The sequence below is a fragment of the Helianthus annuus genome, chromosome 3 (genome assembly GCF_002127325.2).
Source record: "Helianthus annuus cultivar XRQ/B chromosome 3, HanXRQr2.0-SUNRISE, whole genome shotgun sequence".
Classification (NCBI taxonomy): Eukaryota; Viridiplantae; Streptophyta; class Magnoliopsida; order Asterales; family Asteraceae; genus Helianthus; species Helianthus annuus.
The window spans coordinates 106126564-106149779 of record NC_035435.2 but is presented as its reverse complement, the minus strand read 5'-3'; the positions used below and the strand labels follow the sequence as shown (position 1 = coordinate 106149779).

Genomic DNA, 23216 nt, shown 5'->3' with positions numbered 1-23216 from the left:
TCTAATCCATCAAATTGGAAGGGTAAACGAAGCTCAAATTCAGAACCGAACACGAATTTGTGATCACCTATACGAGGGGATCATAAGGTATGTCTTAAATTCTAGTTTGGTGATTATCCACGAAGTGGGTTATGTTGTAAATCGGGAATTGGAATGAAATTAAGCATGAGGATATGTTAGAATCATAATATAGAACATGGGTTATACATTATTTAGGTTAATTTGATGTTTAAAGGTGAAACCCATTAGTTATGGTGAGAATGATGAGTTGAATCATCATCCATGTCTACTTCTTGTTGCATGTTGATTGTACTATGTGGGTATGATGAATTCTTGTTAAATGAATTGAAAGAAATATGGTGTTGATATCCTTGATGTTATGTATGAACGATAAATACTAATTAGTAAGAGGATTGGATGAACTATGTATGAGATTAGAAGAATATGCATAAATTAGTTGTACATTGTGCATTAGAAAGAGTACGCACACCAAGTGTTTGATGAAATGCCTAGTATAAGCTAGCATGTGAAATTAAACGTTAAATAATGGATGAACATGTGTAGAGTTTGATAATAACATGATTGATGATAATTAAACATGAGAAGATACATTGAAGAAGGATTTAGTAAGATGGGATAGTTGATGGTATGATTTGGGTTGAATTATGCATTAGGAGTTGCATTCTATGCTTGAATGATGAGGTGCATATCATGTGTTGGACAAGTGACTAAATGGTGATTTTGGATATGGATATGCACTAAATGGTTAGTTTGTGGACTTACTAGTAAAGAACAATGTCGAGATTATGTCAAATTCTAGCTTTGAATATGGTTATCAACTATAGAATCATGAATATGTTAGTATGTGTTGAATTGACAATACGTGTGCATATATGTAATTTGTTGATCATGTACTTATGTATGTGTGTGTGTCCTATACCATGATTATGAAATGTAAATGGTATCATTGGTATGGTCGACTAGGTTTAGATGAGTATATGATCATATGATAAAAGTATGTAAGTAAGATGGTTGACTTTCTGAAAGTCAACAACGTATGAATAGCACGACTAGGTCTTTGGATACACTTACAAGGGTAGAGAGATCACGGGATACAATGTTTTGAATATGATGGAATGAATGGGTAATAGTTATTTAACGAAAGTCAAGCAACCGTTTGGGTTGTAATTGAGTGCTAGTGTTGATGAAAATATGTAATAACAATGTTTTGAATATGATGGAATGAATGGGTAGGAGTTTTCACTAGCATGGACCAAAGAATGGAAGACTAACGGGTCAAGCGGAGGCGAGGAAGCAATCATGAACACTAACGCTTGATGTAAGTGACTCCCGACTCACTTCGTAGTATACATAAGAATTTTATTGTTTTTGAAGAAGGGGAAATTATGTATGATATACAATAAATGAAGGTATTACGATAAGTAATGATCTAGATAGTCGAAGATAGTTTGTGGGACCAAACGGGTCGAATAAATAAGTATGAGTGAGGAATTGGTAATAAAGTGTGTAATGATTAAGGACCCGGGCAAGGGTTCTTAGGCTAATACGTAAGGAATTGTTTTACGGATGTTTAGGAACAAGTTTCAAGTGAAACGGATGCAAAACGAGCAAGTTATGCGAATTTTAGTGTGAAAATGGGGTGCTGATCTGGGCACCACCGTAGCTTACGGTGCCACCGTAAGCTACGGTGGGAGCTGGAACCTTATTTCTGCCGTAAGGCAGTTTAAAGCTGCCGTAGGGTTTTGGGGGCCACCGTAAGCTACGGTAGCCACCGTAGCTTACGGTGGAGGGCTGATGCAAATGTGTAGTTTATGCAGTTCCTTGTTTTTCCTTCGATTTCGGACCCCGTGAACTCATTCCAAGCCTCGTTAAGCATTTATAATGTTCCTCAACCCTACCAAACGGTTATGTAAGTTACTGGTGAGTATGGAACTCCTTCTTAAGACCCGAAACATACCCAAATGACACTTAAATTGCGTTTATAATGGGAGAGTAAGGTAGGGATGTGGAAGCGAGTATGCAGGGTAATGAACTAAGGATTGGATATGCATGTAAAGATTTAACTTTATTCCAATACGTTTAACAAATAAATAAGTAGGAATAAGAGTGAGTATGAATACGAAGGTTTGTATTTATGATACGGCAGTAATTCATGGGGAATTAGGTAAGAGGTATGTACGAGTTAATAAGTATGGATGAATGTATTTATGTATTTATGTAAGCATATGTACGTGTGAGTGAGGGTATACACATGAGTAGTTATGATTCGTTTTATGTATGCATGCAAGTGTGTATGTACATCTGTATGCCAGTAGGTAAGTTCGCATGCTCGTATGTCTTCAATACGATTGAGTATTGACGTTAATGACAGTGTATCTTGAGAATGTAGAATAATGCAGGTAGAATGTTGAAGTCTCACAAGGGAGTGGATACTCAGACGGAAATGCCTAAATGCAAAGGATTACGGAATGGAAAGTAAAAGTGTATGAATATTGTTATATTCATAATGTGTACTAACGTTTGAAATTGTATGGTAAGTGTAGGTTGTACGAGTCCCGAAGGATTACTGAGGCGTGGAGATGGAAGACCGAGTCACAAGTTAGATTGTACGAGAATGCTTGGATAGCTAATTTCGTAAACATAGTTTATGTTTTTATTTTGTAAATGGGTTCGATTGTTGTATTCATTGTAAATGTGTCACCTTAAGAATGAACTTCAAGTATGTTAAGACATTCATAATGAAAGAAATTTTATGGTACGTATTTTCCGCTGCGTCTTTTCAGTTAAAGCATGTTAGGGTGTTTCAAGTTGGTATCGGAGCCCGGGTTTGAGAGAATCAAGTAGAAGGAGGTAAATACTTGAACTCAAACCGGTGTGCTCTCGTGACCAAGGACCCGTACAATCTAAGACTCGATCAAGATCTAAGGGCAGAAGCCAAGGTAAGTATGTGCTTAAGTATGTATTTGAAGATAATTAACAGTATGTTATGTGTAAGGTCAGCATGATTGCTTGGAAAGGATGATTTGTAAATGCGGTCTAGCGCCGGCACCAAGGTATGTAATATGACATATTGACCGAGGTACGTAGATTTAGCTTATGGGTGCATGAAATGGAAGAATTAAGCAAGAGAAAGAAAATTTTAAATGAAATATAATAATGATATGGTAAGGAAGTTTTAGAAATGTTACACGTGCCGAAACTCAATTCTGCGGACATAAGGTGGCGATTTCGCGAAGACACGAAATTCGTATGTGGATTGTGTACCTGGCCAGTACACAAGAAACATATGACGTTCGTGAGACCGTGATAATTGTTACAGGTAAGTCCGTTAGAATTAGGTTGTAGGTGAACGTGGGGGTGAAGAGAAATGTAAAACTTTCAGAAATGAAAGTATGAAAGATATGTTAGAATCCGCGGGACGGATTCGAAACATGAAAGAAATGAAAGTATGAATGATGCGTTAGAATCCGCGAGACGGATTTAAGGAATGAAAGGCTCGAATGGAATGTTTGAATCCGCAAGACGGATTCAAGGAATGAAATGCAGGAGTGATATGCTTGAATCTGCGAGACGGATTCAAATCTTAGAAGGAAGAAAATGTGTAAATGGTAGGTTAGAAACCGTTAGACGGATTCAAAACATAGAAGTAGTAAAAGGTATGGATGTTACATTTGAATCCGCAAGATGGATTTAAAACATATAAAAGATAAAATTACCCACATCAGAATTGTGTTAATAATTGACCGTAGTCATGTCAAACGAGTTCTATGAGTAAATACAAAGTAAATGAACAAAGGAATGGTCGTAATGGACACACACAAACCTAAGTTTTAAAATAAAAGAAAGAAGTTTTAAACCCGTTATGTGTTAAATGTGTTAGTAATCGATCCGTAAGAGTCATAATGTAGGGCGGGCTACGGCCCAGACAATAATTTAAGTATGAATGAGAAGGGTAAGCTTGGTCATGAGTACCGAAGTAATGTAATGAATGACTTTGCAAGTAAGCATGAATGGAAGGAAGCACGAATGTGTACCTCAATGCATCTACGATAAATAAGAAATGTCAGTTGGCCTTGAAAGATCAAATTATGAAGGTTGACGAAATAAGTAACTAGAATGAAAAAGTTTCGTGTGAGAAATGAAATGTACTAACTGCTAAATTCTTGATGATAATGTTAGAATCTTTGATGTGATGAAACCAACAAAATTGGTGGAAGGAATGTGTACGAGTGGAGGCACATTACATGGATGAATGAAATCTAGCCTAGTACGGCTAGTACTCGTGAAGAATGTGGACAGATCTGATTTACGGGTCGATGTAGTATGGAATGAAATCGAGGTAAGTAAAGTGTTTTAATTTATGACAGAACTGGGTAATGGTTAAGTGTAGGTCAGAATGTAATTACGATTGAAATTTTGAAAAGTCAACCAAAGTAAATTGATAGATATTTAAGAAAGTAATAGCAAGATAGCATAAGGTAGTTGGCTTGTCAAGTAGATAAAACAGATAAAAGCTGATGCAGTAGCAAGAAACTTTAGGCGAAAGAAATAAGCTCTAAAATAAGTTATGCGCTAGACATATCATTAATTAGCTCTTAGGAGTCGGGATGAATGACATCTACGACTTAGACAAATGATTTAAGTAGGGGCGGAATCGGGTAAAAATCTTGCAAATTAATAATATGTGGAAATGAAGTCTTTGCAAGTATGCAAGAATGGAAGGGAAAGTTATGAACGAATACTCTAATACGTCTATGATTAGTAAGAAGTACCGGGTTGACTTTAAAGAGTCAAACTGAAAAAGTTGACTAATAAGTTAGAGATCTGAGAAAGAATGGTTATGTATTGAACCGTCATGAGTGGGTCAACCAACAGAAGAGACATGTTAGGTAATGGTCATGTATTGACCTGTTTAAACAGGTTGAACGTACTAATGTTTTGAAAAAGGAATCGAGAAAGAATGTATATATAAGTAAGGAGATACAATGAACATTATCTCTGAATAAAGTTGAATGTAAAAGTGGAAATTATGATAGATTATACAAGACAGTAAGTATCGTTGGAAATACTAACTTGATGCTAGGCTTGTTGGCCATGTTCATTTGAACAAGACATTGTTGAAAGAACGCATTTAAGTGGAAGCTTAACAAAGGAACAAATACAATCAACCCAGGTATCGCATGACTCACAATGAGTATTGGGTTGTTCGGGTCGGGTCGTAGGCAGTTGGATTATGCAATGGAAATGAGGTTAGTGAAACATTTAGCTTGTGATTATAAGTAAGAATTGGTATATCGAATGTTTATGGTATAATGATACGTCGACCTTTTTATGAATGTGAATGTAAGTAGAAGGAACGTTAGTAATGGGATGATAGGGTTTGCTCGTGGTGAACAGAATGAAGTAATGTATGTGATATAATAATAAAATAAAATAAATCATAAAAAGTGAAAATGACACTAATAAGAGCCCTGGATAAGTTTCTAACCATTCATGTGTTTGTGAAGGTAAAGTTTGCTTAATAGAAAGATAAGAGTAAGAACGAGAAAGGTTTCGGGGACGAAACCTTCTTTAAGGGGGGTAGACTTGTAACACCCCAAAATCCGAATGTTTATAATCGTTAAACGTTCTCGTATGGTACATCAAGAAATGAATGACTAGGTTATTTAACCAAGTTAACAAAATTGGCAAAAACAATTAAAGGAATGAAAGTTATGCCTATTTATAGTTAATGACAACTTGAGGGGCTAGAGTGGGTTAAATTGAAAGTTGAATTAATAAAAAAAAATGTCACTCACAAACACACACACACGATCGTGTGTTCTAGAGAGAGCAGGAGCTCTCATGAAGTCAAACCCTAACTTCATCTAATCCATCAAATTGGAAGGGTAAATGAAGCTCAAATTCAGAACCGAACACGAATTTGTGATCACCTATACGAGGGGATCATAAGGTATGTCTTAAATTCTAGTTTGGTGATTATCCACGAAGTGGGTTATGTTGTAAATTGGGAATTGGAATGAAATTAAGCATGAGGATATGTTAGAATCATAATATAGAACATGGGTTATGCATTATTTAGGTTAATTTGATGTTTAAAGGTGAAACCCATTAGTTATGGTGAGAATGATGAGTTGAATCTTCATCCATGTCTACTTCTTGTTGCATGTTGATTGTACTATGTGGGTATGATGAATTCTTGTTAAATGAATTGAAAGAAATATGGTGTTGATATCCTTGATGTTATGTATGAATGATAAATACTAATTAGTAAGAGTATTGGATGAACTATGTATGAGATTAGAAGAATATGCATAAATTAGTTGTACATTGTGCATTAAAAAGAGTACGCACACCAAGTGTTTGATGAAATGCCTAGTATAAGCTAGCATGTGAAATTAAACGTTAAATAATGGATGAACATGTGTAGAGTTCGATAATAACATGATTGATGATAATTAAACATGAGAAGATACATTGAAGAAAGATTTAGTAAGTTGGGATAGTTGATGGTATGATTTGGGTTGAATTATGCATTAGGAGTTGCATTCTATGCTTGAATGATGAGGTGCATATCATGTGTTGGACTAGTGACTAAATGGTGATTTTGGATATGGAGATGCACTAAATGGTTAGTTTGTGGACTTACTAGTAAAGAACAATGTCGAGATTATGTCAAATTCTAGCTTTGAATATGATTATCAACTATAGAATCATGAATATGTTAGTATGTGTTGAATTGACGATACGTGTGCATATATGTAATTTGTTGATCATGTACTTATGTATGTGTGTGTGTCCTACACCATGATTATGAAATGTAAATAGTATCATTGGTATGGTCGACTAGGTTTAGATGAGTATATGATCATATGATAAAAGTATGTAAGTAAGATGGTTGACTTTCTGAAAGTCAACAATGTATGAATAGCACGACTAGGTCTTTGGATACACTTACAAGGGTAGAGAGATCACGGGATACAAGTTAGATTATTTAATGTGCTATACATGATGGTGAATGAAATTAGCATGGATTAGAATAAGTAAAATTGCTAATGCGAGTCTTATGCATGCTAATAGTTATTTAACGAAAGTCAAGCAACCGTTTGGGTTGTAATTGAGTGCTAGTGTTGATGAAAATATGTAATAACAATGTTTTGAATATGATGGCATGAATGGGTAGGAGTTTTCACTAGCATGGACCAAAGAATGGAAGACTAACGGGTCAAGCGGAGGCGAGGAAGCAATCATGAACACTAACGCTTAAGGTAAGTGACTCCCGACTCACTTCGTAGTATACATAAGAATTTTATTGTTTTTGAAGAAGGGGAAATTATGTATGATATACAATAAATGAAGGTATTAGGATAAGTAATGATCTAGATAGTCGAAGATAGTTTGTGGGACCAAACGGGTCGAATAAATAAGTATGAGTGAGGAATTGGTAATAAAATGTGTAATGATTAAGGACCCGGGCAAGGGTTCTTAGGCTAATACGTAAGGAATTGTTTTACGGATGTTTAGGAACAAGTTTCAAGTGAAACGGATGCAAAACGAGCAAGTTATGCAAATTTTAGTGTGAAAATGGGGTGCTGATCTGGGCACCACCGTAGCTTACGGTTCCACCGTAAGCTACGGTGGGAGCTGGAACCTTATTTCTGCCGTAAGGCAGTTTAAAGCTGCCATAGGGTTTTGGGGGCCACCGTAAGCTACGGTAGCCACCGTAGCTTACGGTGGAGGGCTGATGCAAATGTGTAGTTTATGCAGTTCCTTGTTTTTCCTTCGATTTCGGACCCCGTGAACTCATTCCAAGCCTCGTTAAGCATTTATAATGTTCCTCAACCCTACCAAGCGGTTATGTAAGTTACGGGTGAGTATGGAACTCCTTCTTAAGACCCGAAACAGACCCAAATGACACTTAAATTGCGTTTATAATGGGAGAGTAAGGTAGGGATGTGGAAGCGAGTATGCAGGGTAATGAACTATGGATTGGATATGCATGTAAAGATTTAACTTTATTCCAATACGTTTAACAAATAAATAAGTAGGAATAAGAGTGAGTATGGATACGAAGGTTTGTATTTATGATACGGCAGTAATTCATGGGGAATTAGGTAAGAGGTATGTACGAGTTAATAAGTATGGATGAATGTATTTATGTATTTATGTAAGCATATGTATGTGTGAGTGAGGGTATACACATGAGTAGTTATGATTCGTTTTATGTATGCATGCAAGTGTGTATGTACATCTGTATGCCAGTAGGTAAGTTCGCATGCTCGTATGTCTTCAATACGATTGAGTATTGACGTTAATGACAGTGTATCTTGAGAATGTAGAATAATGCAGGTAGAATGTTGAAGTCTCACAAGGGAGTGGATACTCAGACGGAAATGCCTAAATGCAAAGGATTACGGAATGGAAAGTAAAAGTGTATGAATATTGTTATATTCATAATGTGTACTAACGTTTGAAATTGTATGGTAAGTGTAGGTTGTACGAGTCCCGAAGGATTACCGAGGCGTGGAGATCGAAGACCGAGTCACAAGTTAGATTGTACGGGAATGCTTGGATAGCTAATTTAGTAAACATAGTTATGTTTTTATTTTGTAAATGGGTTCGACTGTTGTATTCATTGTAAATATGTCACCTTAAGAATGAACTTCAAGTATGTTAAGACATTCATAATGAAAGAAATTTTATGGTACGTATTTTCCGCTGTGTCTTTTCAGTTAAAGCGTGTTAGGGTGTTTCACTTGCTTTCGTATTACGGGTTTGAGTTACGTTACTTTGATATCCTTCCAAGTTATAAATTCTTTTTAAAATAATAATAATTATTTTAACTTAGGTTTTATTTTTTTAGGGTTTTGGAATAATAGTTAGGCAACTATTATGTGTTCACTTCTCAGGTGTTTTATAAGTGTATTTCCTTCCCAAGGATGGGGGTAGGTATACATGTATTTTGTGGTTAAAGTGTTGATATTATATATTCCTAAGTCCCACTTTAGAAAAATATACAATAACTTATTTATCCAACATATACCAATAACGGTATTTTGTAGAGTTATATTGTTTTTCTCTAAATAATATAACTAGTTCCCAAATCACAAATTATCACACAATCGGTTTAGCAAAATATATATATTCTCAATATATGTATATATATATATACTTATCCATTTTTTATTTACGAAAAATCAACCTCCAACACTTGTATTTTGTTACAAAAATTATGGCAAAGTTTATATTCGAAACACAAGTTATAAAATATACTTGTAACATTTGCTTGGAAAAATATTTTCTAAGTCTTGGAATTTTTAGAAAATTTCGCGAGAGTTTACACTAAAAACGGAGGTGTCCATGCTTACTAGCATATCGTTTTCTTTTCAAAATCAATCAACAATCATCAACAATCAATCTTTACATTACCAATAGCAAAAGTATATGGGTTACACACTAATCATGAACTTGATACATTTCGAAAACGCGTAGTAACTTGGTAATGCTTTTATTGGACTTAGTTACCTTCCAAGGCGTATTTATTTCTTTAAAAATCGTTCTTTTAAAATAATTTAGTGTTTACAACTTGTAAACAATTTTTACAAAAATAAAACTCTTGAACTTTTCTTGTAAATAAAAGATTTCCACACTTATTTCACTTCCAAAAATATGTAAGTGTATGTAAAAATCATAATCTTTTAGAGATCGTTTCTTGAACTTGGTTTGTTTACAAAAATCTTTTGTAAAACTTGGGTTAACATGATCATCCATCAACTTTTTCACTTATATTTTAATAAAATCATTTTTATTCAAGTTCATGGTTAAACTAGAAGGTGGTTATTTTATGTATCACATAACCACTTTCTATTCTTGTTAAATTATATTACTAAATACCATTTAACAAGATTCATATGGTGATCAACATCACAAAATCAAGAATCCTCATAATACTAACAACATGTTCATTACAACATCATACTATCAACATTTCATTTTCAAGTAACTTTCATGTAATGGTTCATGTAAAGTTTTATGTTCATCTTCTTAGTGTTCTTGTTTTTTTAGTGTTTTGAACATAACCTTCCTACTACAACTTTTAACCATGAAACAAGATGAACAAGAGTGTAACAAGGAACTTACTACTAGCACGAAGGTTAGGGATGAATCTAGTGAAGAAGATGAGGAGAAATGATGGTGAAAAAGCAATGTATGAAGCTCCTTGTAGTTCCACAAGTTGCAAGCTCCTTTAATCTTTCTTCTACACTTGAAGGAAGCTCAAAAATGGATGAATGGGGTGGTGGAATGGTGGTGATGGTGGCGGTTGGGTGTGAGCCGAGAGAGGGAGAGAGGAGTGAGGAATGAGGGTGTAATCTTGTGAAGGATATGGAGGAATGATGAGTGATCTTGATAGCCATACTTATGATCTCTACTACATATTTTGCTAACTACCACAAGTAACCATCAAATAAAATATAAGATATGAAGTACGGTGGGAATGTTTGTGGGTCCACTTGGGACCGAATTCGGTTTGGGGGGGGGGTGGATGTAAAATTTGCAACTAAATGGTAATCACTAGTTAGAATTCAAGTATGCACTTATATATGTTATTTATTTGATACTTAGTTGGTGTTAGGGTGTTCGGGGATCATGACTAGCCAGGAAATAAATAAACAATGTATTTGGCAAAAATTTGGTGTCCCGGGTGATGTCCGGTTATCCAGTTAGATACTGTTCCGTTAAAGTGCTTAATTATTACTTAAAGTGTCTTATATATATATATTTGTAACACAATTGATCCCCGGCACTTAGGAAAGTATACATGACTATTCTGCCATATTTTTGCACTTTACTAGTGTGTTTCAGTGCTGAATTTTATAAATAAATGCAGAATTCTGCATTTAAAGTGTGTTTTAGGCACTTCCCGGCACTTTAACTATCACATAGTGACGCAGTTTTATGGTCCTCACTTCCCTACACTCCATACTAGTGTAGTACCTTATTCCTGGCCCATACTGGGTCTCAAAACACTGTCTGTCTATTGCTGGCATTGTCAGCATATTTCTGAATTATCCATTTAGTGTTACAAGAAAATGAAGCTAATGCAACTCCGGAAAAATGTTGCATTAGGCCTTGAAAAGGTTGCATTAAGCCTAATGCAACCTTTTACCGGGAGCTGCATTAGAAGCAGTTGCATTAGACCTAATGTAACCTTTTCAAGGCCTAATGCAACCTTTTTTCAAAGTGTTGCATATTAATTCAAATGCAACCTTTATAGTATGCAACTTTTTTACATTCTAGTGCAACTTTTTTAATTCTCAAATGCAACTTTTTCTATACTTAAATGCAACCTTTATTATAGTACAAAAATGCAACTTTTTTCTAGACTTAATGCAACCGTTATTGTCTTTTAAATAAAGAAGAATGCAACCCCTTTTTACAATAATTGCAACATTTTTCCAAATTTTAATTACATCAATTGCAACCTTTTTTACACTCAAATACAACTTTGTAACATTAATTCAATTGTCATTAATTAATATGAATACAATTGCAACTACGCCAAAACAATAATAACATATATATCAATGATAGACAAATAATGTACTTTAACATATTTGTCTGAACTCAAATAAGATAGTGGTCATATAATATCAGTACAATAATAAAGAGTAATGAAAACTATCTACTCATCTTAACTGGTAGTTGATCCTTAATCTCATGCATCATGGCTTCCAAGTCTTCTTTTGTTGGTTGTTAATATCTTTTGGCCTCGACTTTTAGTCTTTCATGATCCTCTTCAATCTCATTGAGCATTTCCATCAACTGGTTTTTCTGAACTTCAACGTTTTCTTTGAGCCTATGAATGATTCTATCAACCCCTCCGGAATCATGTATGATGTAGCACATCTACTTTTTTTTTATCAAAGTATTTGTAATGTGTCTATCATAAAGTTAGATAAAGTCAGTGATATCTATAGTTCTCTTTCTTTATTACAGCTAAAAAAGGATCTATCTTAGTGTTGCCATCGTTTATAGGTTTGTAGTTCTTCATTTGTTCCTGCAATATTGTCCAAGAAAATATTGTCTAAGTTCAAAAGTCGAAACTCAAAATGTCAAAATTGCATAAAAAATGTATATGTAACTATGTATCTATTATATTATCAAAACCAGCAGCCAACAAAGTCGAAGACTAATGCATATAAAAGTTGCAGCTAATTTAGATATGAAACGTGTAACATTATCTAATTTAAGTGGGAGACAGAAAAAAAAACATGTTGGGTAACACCTATAGCCTTGTTTGGGTGGGTAATTTAAGTGCAGCCTGATTCAGGTCAGTAAACACATTTTCATCCATCTCATTCATACATATTCAAAAAAGTTTAGCAATTAATTGATAATATTCAAAGGTGGTTGGAAATTCATAATAAGAGATGGAAAAGTGACATGAGGGGGAAAAATACTTACTCGTTAGTTGTGACCCTCTCCCCAGGTTACCAATTTTTGGTCTTCCATACCCCCCGTCAAAATGTATTGTCCTTCATAACTGAGTAAAAAAATTAACTTAGTGGAAATTAACTTAGTTTCCACTTTATGAAGAGCAAACATGATTTGTGAAAATAATGTACAACATCTAGAATGCTTTTACTACAAAGCACAGCACATATGCACTATAGCATCTTTTGCCACCACATATCAGTAGCTCATTTAAAAAAATCAAATACCCGTGGATAGCCTATATGAGAAAAAAATATGTAAAGAACAAGAATTGAAGCAAATGACATAATTATATTTATATAGCGTCTAGAAAAATTTACCATCTCTATCAACAGTTGCTAAATGTCTTCCATTTGCTAAAAATGCAATTGCATTAATAGGGCGTTAGCGGATATGCCATCAAGCAATAAGGTTAGTCTGTTTGATGAGATACGTTAGTTAGATAATGGTAGATGTGATATTTATTATTTTCTCCCACGTTTAGTTTTAACTTCAATTCAAAAGGCAAAAACTAAATAAAGGGCCCGAGATATAGAGTTAGATATACAAACGCCATAGTAAACTTCAGTTGATAATTTCCACAAATGAATCAATTAATTCATCCTTGAAAAGCACTAGTATAATGTTATATCTGATAAGTGAGACCTAACATGCACCAGTTGACTGTACATAAATCTTATTGTTTATATTATGTCTTGTACAATTGTACCTTACAAGAACATGCATGTGCAACAGAAAACTGGGTTTGATCCTTGATTACAAGGAATGTAAAATCACTGGTACCAGCTTTGTTCTAAATACTTTGAAAAATAATTAATGTAATAAGTTAAATACAACGAAATGTTGGATCAGTTCTGTTTAAACATAATGGAAAACATGAATAATACCTGTTACAGCAGACAGGCCAGCAGAGAATCCAGTCAGAGATGCAGCCATTGAGTTCGACATGATTGTCAGGATGATCTGGTTCCTCTTTGGGGTGTAAGTTATGATGGTGATGAAAACCGAAGTAGGGTAATTTCGGTTAGGGGAGAGAGTCACGAATTCTTGATGTTAATGAGGGTTTGATTATGTAATGTGTGTAACCCTTTAACTCTCTAATAAGCCCCTTATTTATACACCCAAGAGGAAACCCAATTAGTTAATAAGGGTAATATGGTCCATCAACAATTACCAACTAATTATTAATAGGTTAATAAATATATTTTGATCTAATATAATATAAATGATTATATAGGCTACAAGATTAAATATTACATTTTATATATTTAATCTCACATTCTCCCACTTAGCCAAGTAATCATTTATCATGAGTATTAGGTAAGCCTGGCCAGGAGTTAACACTCATTTTAGCTTTAAACCAAGAACTATAGCAGAGAAATACAGCCGTTGAATCATTATTCGACTCAGGACCCCCATTAGTCATACTATAGCCTCAATTTAAAACCTAATAGTTACGATCAAAATATGTATAAGCCCTTTAGCGTCTGATTTGTATTTATATTTGTCTATATGTCATTACACCGGCAGAACATATGTTAGAGACATACAAAATCAAACTGAGGAAATTTTATTAATTAAAACATAAGCTAGTACAATATGCCATTAAACAAGGTCTTTAGTAAGTCCCATATTCGATACATGTTCTTCGAAAACTTTAGGTGGGAGACCTTTAGTCATCGGATCCGCTAGCATATCTTTAGTACTAATATACTCTATACAAAGATTATTTTCCTCAACACGTTCACGTACGAACAAGTACTTTGTATCGAGATATAAACCAGCTCCAGTCGAACTGTTACTGTTCGAGAAACTAACGGCAGCTGAGTTATCACAGTAAAGCTTCAATGGTCTAGAAATGGAATTAACAATTTTGAGTCCAGTGATCAGATTTCTAAGCAACATTCCATGACAGGTTGCGTTGTAAACAGCAATGTATTCTGCCATCATTGTGGAAGTTGTAGTTAACTGTTGTTTATGACTCTTCCATGAGATGGGTCCGCCTGCTAACATAAAGATGTAGCCCGAAGTGGATTTCTTGTCATCTTTGCATTTGGCAAAGTCAGAATCAGAATAACCTACCACTTCTAAGTGATCACTTCTTCTATAAGTCAGTTTATAGTCTTTCGTCCCTTGCAGATATCTGAGGACCTTCTTAGCTGCTTTCCAGTGATCTAGGCCAGGATTAGTCTGATAACGGCCTAGCATTCCAGCAATATAAGCGATATCTGGGTGAGTACAGACTTGAGCATACATCAGGCTCCCGACTACTGACGCGTAAGGTATCTGGCTCATTTGCTCCTTTTCAACCTCTGTTGTCGGACACTGGAATGAACCGAAAACATCTCCCTTAACTACTGGAGCGACGGAGGGTTTGCACTGTTGCATGTTGTAACGTGTAAGGACACGATCTATGTAAGTCTTTTGAGACAATCCTAAGATCCCTTTGTGTCTATCTCGGTGAATTTCGATGCCAATGACGTAAGAAGCATCTCCGAGATCCTTCATGTCGAAGTTATGCGAGAGTAACCGCTTCGACTCATGCAACATGTCTAAACTATTACTTGCCAATAGAATGTCATCTACGTAAAGGACAAGTATAGTAAAGTTACTCCCACTCATCTTGAGGTAGGTGCATTGATCCACTTGATTCTTCATAAAACCTTGCCTCTTCATGACTTCATCAAACTTGAGATACCATTGACGTGATGCTTGTTTTAACCCATAAATGGATTTCTTCAACTTACAGACTAGATGCTCCTGACCTTCAGGTTTAAAGCCTTCAGGTTGTTTCATGTAAACATCTTCGTCTAAGTCTCCGTTAAGGAAAGCAGTTTTGACGTCCATCTGATGCAGCTCTAAATCAAAATGAGCTACTAGGGCCATGACGATCCTTAATGAATCTTTACGAGAGACAGGTGAAAACGTCTCTTGATAATCAATTCCCTCTTTCTGAGTGTAGCCCTTTGCAACCAATCTCGCTTTATAGCGTTCAACGTTCCCATTCGGATCCAGTTTTGTTTTGAACACCCATTTACAACCTACAGGTTTTACACCGTTGGGTAATTCTACCAAATCCCAAACGTCATTTTTCTTCATGGATTCAAGCTCATCAATCATTGCTTTGTTCCATTCAGAAGACTGATCACTGCTAATGGCTTCATTATAAGAGATAGGATCATTGAGCTTTCCAGCATCCATTTCAGTCAGGTAGGTAATATAATCATCCCAATTAGTAGGCCGTTTTTGCCTAGATGACCTCCTGAGCTGATTTTCGGGTTGAGCGTTGTCTTGGTTTTGAGCGTTTGATGTGCCTTCGTTATGAGGTATAATGAGTTCTGGTTGTGGAGTTTGAGTTTGTGCAGTGGCTTCAGGTGCAGTTGCATGTGGTACAAGAGGAGTAAACGGAGTAATGGTAAGCGACGAGTCTCTCCCCCCCGCGTCTTGTACTTCTTGCAATTCGTCATAAGGGTTAGTACTGCTCCCACTGACCTTGAAATCCTCCAGGAACGCAGCACGCTTGGTTTCAACAATACGGGTGACATGGGAAGGACAATAGAAACGATAACCCTTTGAATGATCGGGATACCCGATAAAGAAACAGGTAACTGTTTTAGGGTCAAGTTTCCTTAGGAAAGGATTATATAATTTTGCTTCAGCAATGCAGCCCCATACTTTCATATATTTAAGACTCGGTTTCCTTCCTGTCCAAAGTTCATAAGGAGTTTTAGGGACAGACTTAGAAGGAACTCTATTGAGTATATGAACAGCTGCTTTTAACGCTTCAGTCCAGAGGAATAATGGTAAATTAGTGTTGGCTAACATACTGCGCACCATGTTCATAAGGGTACGATTTCTTCGTTCAGCGACACCATTCTGCTGAGGTGTACCAGGCATGGTGTATTGGTTCACAATCCCCTGGCCCTTACAAAACTCATAAAATGGACCAGGAGCTTGACCCACATCAGTATGTCTTCCATAATATTCACCGCCTCTGTCTGATCTCACAACTTTAATATGACGATCTAATTGCTTTTCAACTTCAGCTTTATAATCTTTAAAAGTTGTAAGAGATTCAGACTTTTCCTTTATAAGATACAAGTACATGTAACGAGAATAATCATCAATGAAAGTGATAAATGAAGTATGTCCTGTGATGCCAGCGATTTGATAGGGACCACTAATGTCAGTGTGAATGAGTTCTAATAAATTAGAGCTCCTAGTGGCACCTTTCTTATTCGCTGATGTCATTTTGCCTTTAAGACATTTGACACATGTTCCAAAATCAGTGAAATCGAGAGGAGGTAAGACTTCATCCTTTACGAGACGATTTAATCGTTCTCTTGAGATGTGGCCTAAACGTTGATGCCACAACATAGATGAAGTCTCTAAGTCTTGAATTTGTTTCTTTTCCATCTTTGTGAGTGATTCATTAATATTATATGACAACAAAGATTTGGAAAAATTATCATCGAGTTCTAATCTATAGAGACCACCATCCAGAATGCCAGTACCATAAACAACGGAATCATAGAGAATAGAGAGTTTGCGATGACCATGAGAAACGACAAAACCGTCCATGTCTAACTTTGGTCCTGATACAAGGTTCCGAGTTACCTCAGGAACATATAAGGTATCATAAAGTTTAATACATAAACCAGTTTTCAAAAATAATTGTAATGTTCCTATGGCCTTCACTTCTAATTCCCGATCATCCCCAACTTTAAGTGTTCTTTGGTTTCTTCCCAGCTTCCGGATTGTAAGGAATCCCTGAAGTGAATTGGTTACATGAACCATAGAACCAGAATCAAACCACCAAGAATTAGCAGGAACATTTAAATTAAAGGACTCAAGTATCATGAAAAAATCGTTACCTTTCTTAGCCAGCCACTCCTTAAAGTCAGGGCATTCCTTTTGCTTATGTCCTGTTTTCTTACAGAACTTGCAATAGGGTTTGCCTAAGGAGTTCTTAGAGCTGGAAGGTGCACTTGTATTAGGATTTGGATTTGGCTTTTGAACCTTAGAAGCATCCTTCCTTTGATAAGAGTTCTTCCTCTTCTTTGAGCTGGAAGTGGTGAAGTTAGCAACATCAGTAGTGCGATCCATCTTCATACGCTCTTCCTCCTGCACGCACATAGCGATCAGCTCACTCATCGTCCATTTGTCCTTCTGAGTGTTGTAATTGATCTTGAAAGCTTCATAGGACGAAGGAAGCGAAGTGATGATGAAGTGAACGAGAAAACCATCACTGATTTCCATCTCTAGGCCCTTCAGCTTATTGGCCATATCATGCATCATCATGATGTGTTCGCGAATGCCGCTCCTCCCATCATACTTAGTTGTCACCAGCTTGAGGATAAGAGTGCTAGCGTGTGCTTTTGATGTTCCCTTGAATTGATCCTCCACAGAAGCCAGATAGGTTTTAGCATTTTCAGAATCAGGAATGGCTCCTCTGATTGAGTTATGAATAGACTGCTTCATGAACATGAGAGACATGCGGTTACACCTAGTCCATTTATCATGGACTATCTGCTCAGCAGCAGTACTGGTGGCGGTAAGGTCCGCTGGCTTATTCTCTCTTAGGGCATAATCAAAGTCCAGCAGCCCAAGCGTAAGCATGAGAGCATCCTTCCATTCAGCAAAGTTATCACCAGTCAAAGGTGGAATCCCGCAATTAGGTGCTGATAATGGAAATAAGATGAGCAAGTTATGATACAAAAGAAGAAGTCCTAATGTGATCTAATGGGCATGTTATACTAAGGCAGGCATAAATAATGACCATTTTAATTATGAAGCTGTGATAATGTCTATTACTAACATCAAAATAATAGACTTAGTAAAATTCTACATAAACGAAGACAAATCAGCTTTGGCCAGAAGTGTAATCATTTAAGTATGTGTGCAAAGCAATCATGACAAATCAGCTTTGGCCAGAAATGAGATAATCACTTTAGTTATGCACTTGTCAAGCATGCTAAACATAAATGAATTAAATCAGCTTTGGCCAGAATTAAGACATTTCAGGTTTGTAATGCATACTTAACATAGCCTTTTATAATACTTGAACAATAAATAGATGTATTAAATCAGCTTTGGCCAGAATTAATACATCAGAAGCTCATTCAAGTAAAGCTATTTTGGTTTTGTAAAATTATCTGATTCTGATTAATGAATTAAGTATTAACAAAACCAAGTATTTAATAGCAAACCACCTGTTAGCGCGGATCGAGTCATGGTCTCGAGTCGCAACCTTAGTCTCGACTAATCATTTTATGGTTGCGAGTCGCAACCTTATGGTTGCGAGTAGCAACCTCATGGTTGCGAGTAGCAACCTCATGGTTGCGATAAATCACGTTATGGTTGCGAGTAGCAACCTCATGGTTGCGAGTAGCAACCTCATGGTTGCGATAAATCACGTTATGGTTGCGAGTCGCAACCTTATGGTTGCGAGTAGCAACCTCATGGTTGCGATAAATCACGTTATGGTTGCGAGTCGCAACCTTATGGTTGCGAGTAGCAACCTCATGGTTGCGAGTAGCAACCTCATGGTTGCGAGTAGCAACCTCGTTAACAGCTGTTTTGTGATAATAACTGAAAACTCGAAATTTAAGGGATTGTGGGATAATGTTTCCTGTTTTAATGCTGATCTAAACTTATCAAAATATTTCGAAAATAATAACTGATATCTCTTTAACAGTTTTCGGAATTTTATTAGATAAAATAAAGATCAAAACAGGAAAAACACCCACTAATCTAAATTATATTCCAAAACTTAGGGAATTTTCGAGTTTTCTTAGAACATTATGATGAACCCTAACAAAATAAGAACATAATCTGGAAATCCGAAACCTGATTTTAATGGTTTTGTAATGGATTTCGTGACAATAAGTTTAATCCTTTATAATTTCGAGTCGGTTTATCAATTAACAGTTTCCGAAAACAGGGATTTCGGTCACAAACAACTCGAAAACAGTTTTGATTTTAATGACTTAAAAAACTTCCGTTTTCCAGATTTTTGATCCAAGAATAATGGATACGAAAACAGAACTGGTTTATCAACATATGCTCTGATACCACATGTTGGATCAGTTCTGTTTAAACATAATGGAAAACATGAATAATACCTGTTACAGCAGACAGGCCAGCAGAGAATCCAGTCAGAGATGCAGCCATTGAGTTCGACATGATTGTCAGGATGATCTGGTTCCTCTTTGGGGTGTAAGTTATGATGGTGATGAAAACCGAAGTAGGGTAATTTCGGTTAGGGGAGAGAGTCACGAATTCTTGATGTTAATGAGGGTTTGATTATGTAATGTGTGTAACCCTTTAACTCTCTAATAAGCCCCTTATTTATACACCCAAGAGGAAACCCAATTAGTTAATAAGGGTAATATGGTCCATCAACAATTACCAACTAATTATTAATAGGTTAATAAATATATTTTGATCTAATATAATATAAATGATTATATAGGCTACAAGATTAAATATTACATTTTATATATTTAATCTCACACGAAACAATCAAGCAACACCTAGAATGATATAAAAAAAGTATTGGCCTGCTATATACGGGCTCGAAAACGAAATGAGCTTTATTTTAGGCTGAGGCTCTCAGCTCGTTTCGAGCAGCACGCGAGCCGCTCGGCTCGTTTGCACCCCTAGTTTCACTTTCACTTATTAAGTTTGAGCCGGCTCGCGAGCCTTTTTTTTATTCAATATATTAAATATATGTACTGAAATATAACTTTTATTTACACAATATAACAAAAATAACTAAATCGTATAGTAAACACATATTATGTCATATTATAAGTTTATAAACAAAAATAATAATTAATATAAATTATTCTAAAAATAATATACGAGCCAAGCTCGAGCTTGAAAAATTACCCACGAGACGAGCTTGAGCTCAAGTCCTTATAAGTTAAACAAGCTGGAGCTTGAGCTTAGGCAAGCTCGTCCTCAGCTCGTTTACACCTTTGTTACATTTCAAATTGTTAAAATTAACAAACAATATACCAAACATTTTTAATTATAGTTTCATCATAGTTCTAGTACCACACCAACCAATACCTTAGTGGCTTGATTAGATCATATTTTTGTATCCAGGTTACCTCTGTCAGTTGAACAAACAAACACATTATAATCAGCATAGCCATCCAAATACCCAAATCACAATAAACAAATTTCAACTATAGCTATAATTTAGGCTTTAGATTAAGAGAGCCAAAATATATTTACCTTTACTCTGAGAATGAGGAATTGAGAAAACTAAAATCTATTTACAACAATCAAAGATATGTACCTGCAATTTAGAATGAACAACGCGATTTGGAGATGAAGTGTCATACAAATTTCAGCAATAACTAAAACCCCTAAAATCTTCCAACAAACAACTTTTATCAATACCAAGGCTTCAATTACAATTTAACATACCATAACGAAGATGCTAGCAAACAAAATTGCATAAAAAAGATACGTACATATCTAACCTCCACTTGACGGACCGGATCTTAATATGGTTGAACTGAGTGGCAACTTTGCGAACAAGTCATCCAGTTTCGCCTGTGGGTTCTCCATCTTCACTGCGAGCCTATAGAAAAGATTCCGTCGAAGAAGCCTTCACAATTATCACTAGAGAGATGTCAAATGTGGGGGCACAGTTAGGGTTTAGAATGTGAAAAGTTTTGGAGGAAACTGAATATTAGGGAAAATGGTTTAGCGGGAAGGGGGAAACTATAAAATTTTGAGATGGAATTTAAATTTTTCCTTTAACAAGATAACATATATTTAGACCATGCGTACTAGGCGTGTATGCCCAATTTTTTTTTGCCCAATCCCACCAAACACGTCGGGGAACCACCGCCTGGGCGTGTTTGGCAGATTTTTTTTTGTTTTGGCATGATTTAAATCATGCTATATACGCATTATTTTGGCCAATCGTATTTAATTTTCCTTTTTTAGTCCAATGGCTTTTTTTGTGGTTTTTTTATTTTTATTTAATTCTTTACACCCTTTTAACATAATACCCACATCCCCGCTACACCCATTTTAGAAAAAAACGTCCAATAATACCCATTCTTGACTGTACTGCCACATGACGGAAAACGCCCAAGGGTGGGGGCATTATTCACCCTTACCACTACGCATGGTCTTAGGCTTGAAGTTAAAATGGGTATAGTGGTATAATGACCAATGCAGTGATTACCTAATTATTTATTTATTTGTTTATTTTGAAAATTAAAATAAATAATATTTCATCTAATAAATAAAATTGACATTACCATTAACTTAAATACTAAAAATTAAAGACAACACATGCAAAATATAGCTCTAAAGTCCGTATTTGTGACAGATTTGGTTATTATTTACAGATCAAAACTATCTATATTTTTTATCATTTTCATTGACTTACATAATCTTTTAACATGACAGTTGCATCTAAATTCTAACTAAGCAACTTTTCTAACGAAAGTTGCAAATATCAATAAAATGTGGAGCCTTTCAAGAAAAAAGTTGCATATTTAGTAAAATTTGTAACTTTTATATAAAAAAGTTGCAATTTCTATAAAACTTTGCAACTTTTTATGAAAAAGGTTGCATTAGACTTTTAATGCAACCTTTGTGCTGAACGAAGTTCCATTAGAGTTAAATGCAACACAACTGAAAAATGTTGCATCTAAAAAGTTGCATTAGCCCCATTTTCTAGTAGTGTAACTGTGCTTTGTGCCTCAAGTATGTCACTAATGTTTGTGTGAAATAAATGGAGTGACTGTATGCAATATGATGCATATGTATGCATGATGCATAATTCATAAAGCAGTTCAAGTTGTCAGTTGTAATCAAGCACAGTCATTAAGCACATAATTAAAATTAATTTATTGTACGGATACCTGTAATTATGAGGGTTGTCACATTCTCCCCCCGTTAAGAAAATTTCGTTCCGAAATTTTAGGTTCTGCTTCTAATTGCAGGGGTCTTGGGGAGCAAATGTGGGTATTTCTCTTTCATTCGATCCTCACGTTCCCATGTGAATTTTGGACCTTGCCGTGCATTCCAACGAACCTTGATGAGCTTGACACTAATCCTGCGTGTTTTGTTAATCTTCCAATCCGTAACCTCAACAGGTTCTTCGATAAAGTGGAGTGTGTCGTCAACATGAATTTCGTCGGTAGGAATGACATCTGTTTCTTGAGTTGGACTCTTTTTCAAATTTGATATATGAAATGTATCATGAACGTCATTAAGTTCAGCAGGTAAATCCAACTTGTATGCTACCAAACTAATTCGTTCCAGAATTCTGAATGGACCAATGTACCTGGGGTTCAATTTCCCATGCTTCACAAAGCGTGCCACACCCTTCCAGGGTGAAACTTTCAACAAAACCATGTCTCCCACCTCAAATTCCAGAGGTTTCCTTCTTCGGTCCGCATAACACTTCTGACGATTACGAGCCGCTTTGATGCGTTCTCGGATCTGGAAAATCTTGTCCGTTGTCTCTTGAACTACATCCAGACCAACTAACTGTTTATCTCCCTCGTTGGCCCAACAAACCGGTGCTCGACACTTACGCCCATAGAAAGCTTCGAACGGTGCGGCTTGAATGCTTGCATGATAACTGCTATTGTACGAAAATTCAACCAACGGTAAGTGAGTGTCCCAACTCCCACCTAAATCCATTACGCAAGCTCGCAACA

At 35.8% G+C, this 23216-nt stretch overlaps 1 long non-coding RNA gene across 5 annotated transcripts; it reads right to left on the bottom strand.

Annotated features, from left to right (window-relative positions):
* Nucleotides 1–11576: 11576 nt before the first annotated feature.
* Nucleotides 11577–21256, bottom strand: LOC110881874. Of its 5 annotated transcripts, none has more exons than XR_004889325.1 (5): nt 21003–21256; nt 20761–20901; nt 20593–20635; nt 12487–12565; nt 11577–12079 (listed from the first exon to the last, which is right to left on the bottom strand). It is a non-coding gene; the product is annotated as an uncharacterized LOC110881874 (long non-coding RNA). The 5 variants fall into 5 exon arrangements; XR_004889326.1 differs by having other exon boundaries at nt 20761–20824; XR_004889327.1 differs by having other exon boundaries at nt 21012–21256.
* Between the last annotated feature and the right edge of the window lie 1960 nt (nt 21257–23216).